Source organism: Pavona decussata, unplaced genomic scaffold (assembly GCF_977016875.1).
Source record: "Pavona decussata unplaced genomic scaffold, jaPavDecu1.1 SCAFFOLD_2198, whole genome shotgun sequence".
In the NCBI taxonomy this organism is placed as follows: Eukaryota; Metazoa; Cnidaria; class Anthozoa; order Scleractinia; family Agariciidae; genus Pavona; species Pavona decussata.
In genome coordinates this window covers 268-2,500 of record NW_028146176.1, presented here as the reverse complement: position 1 = coordinate 2,500, position 2,233 = coordinate 268, and the positions used below count along the sequence as shown (strand labels likewise).

The 2,233-nt window shown below is 44.3% G+C and overlaps 1 non-coding gene across 1 annotated transcript in view; it reads right to left on the bottom strand.

The window, feature by feature from the left end:
* The window catches only part of LOC146447470 (small subunit ribosomal RNA), a 1,800-nt gene extending 1,595 nt beyond the window's left edge, over positions 1–205 (bottom strand). Inside the window, exon 1 of the ribosomal RNA XR_014861834.1 lies at positions 1–205. This exon is cut by the window's left edge and continues 1,595 nt beyond it. This is a non-coding gene — a ribosomal RNA (small subunit ribosomal RNA).
* Between the last annotated feature and the right edge of the window lie 2,028 nt (positions 206–2,233).

Here is a 2,233-nt window from a genome sequence, read left to right as displayed (position 1 = left end):
AATACATCCCTTCCAGAAGTCGGGACTTTTCGCATGTATTAGCTCTAGAATTACTACGGTTATCCAAGTAGTAATGGTACAATCAAATAAACGATAACTGATTTAATGAGCCATTCGCAGTTTCACAGTACAAGTGCTTATACTTAGACATGCATGGCTTAATCTTTGAGACAAGCATATGACTACTGGCAGGATCAACCAGGTAACTATCCACCGCAGGGAACAGAAGTTCCTTGCTAAGCGGCCCCCCTCCGCAGAGGGAGAGCAAGCTTTCTTAGATTTTGCCTCCACGGGGGGAACCCATGAGCCAAACGGACCACACGGTCCCTCGGTCAAGGGAAACCCCGTCTTGTTTGCCACGTCTTTCTCACAACTGGACCCGTGCACAGTTCAGGCATACCTGTCAGACTCGCCAAGCGAGCTGAAGGAAGGCAAGAAAAGTGCTTCTGCGAAGGAAAATATCCTCCTGCTCTTTTGTCTCTATCATTAGCCAAAGGCTAGCGTACACAACTTCCATCTACACTCTGCCTGCCACTACAGTGACAATGCTTTCGGGCATCATCTTTTCCCTCCTTCGAAAGGAAAGCTACAAGCCCAACTTTCCTTGCCCGTTAGTCAATTCTGCCCTCTATTTCTCCGCCTTGCCGCCGTGGAACATAAGGGACAGGGTTTACTAGCCAGCTCCTCTCGGAACCTTTGCGACCAACCTGCCCACACTATAACCCCCAAACGCTAATAAGGAGACTGCATGATATGGTAGACAGAAAATAAAAACGCGAAAAAAATGAAATTTTGAAAATCGAACCCACAACCAGCCAAATCGTTTGTAAGTCATGCCAAATGACTGGTGACATCTTAAAAACCCATTGAAGCCACAACATCCCATAATTTCACGCTTTTAAAGATTTGTCACTATACGCACTGTAAGTACCTCACTAATTCTCACCTCAGATTTTACGGGAACATGTTCAAATTTTAACACGCCTCTCAGCACGACCAATTACATTAAAATTCATCGCAAAAGTCAGAATTCTCCAATTTTTGAAAAATTCACTATATTCACTGTAAGTACCTCGCTAGACAGTGGAGACCTCAGATTTTACGGGAACATGATCAACTTTCGACACACCTCTCAGCACGAGCAGTTACATAGAAATCCATCAGGAAAGTCGTGCTGTGAAGAGGTCTTTCGACTAAGAAAAATGGTGGTGTGAGGAGGAGTCACCTAAATCAGAGAAAAATACTCTTATAGGAGACTGCTACGAAAGACATTTCTGAGTCCACTGGCCCTAGTCCCCTAATAAGTGTATTTCTGTTTGTTTTAAGAAGGTCCTCCTGACATCACCAATCTTCTGTCTTCAATCCTAACCCCAACGTTAACCCTAACGCTAACCCTAACCCTACCTCCCTCAGGGGCAGTTCTATGGTTATGATCCCACGGTAGGCAGAAAAACTATCCCAATCTAGGTTTTCTTGTATGCTGACTCCATTTTAAATGCTTTTACTTGAGTCTGACAAAGGCAAAGCCAAATACTCACCCCTATATGGACGGGGAAGCAAAGTGCGGATTTTGGTAGGTCGGCATTTTCAATCAGGAATGTTGCCATTCGAAAGAGCGTCCAAAAAAACTTGGTTGGGACACATTTATTTTAGAAATTAGCGACCTAACCAGAAGTGCACTTTTTGGTGGGCCTACCCTACCCCCCTCAGGAGCAGTTCTATGGTTATAATACCACGGAAGGCACAAAACCTATCCCAAACTAGGTTTTCTTGTATGCTGATTCCATTTTCAATGTGTTTCCTTGACTCTGACGAAAGCAAAGCCAAATACTCACCCCTATATGGACGGGGAAGCAAAGTGCGGATTTTGGTAGGTCGGCATTTTCAATCAGGAATGTTGCCATTCGAAAGAGCGTCCAAAAAAACTTGGTTGGGACACATTTATTTTAGAAATTAGCGACCTAACCAGAAGTGCACTTTTTGGTGGGCCTACCCTACCCCCCTCAGGAGCAGTTCTATGGTTATAATACCACGGAAGGCACAAAACCTATCCCAAACTAGGTTTTCTTGTATGCTGATTCCATTTTCAATGTGTTTCCTTGACTCTGACGGAAGCAAAGTCAAATACTCACCTCTATATGGACGGGGAAGCAAAGTGCGGATTTTGGTAGGTCGCCATTTTCAATCGGGAATGTTGCCATTCGAAAGAGCGTCTAAAAGAACTTGGCTGGAA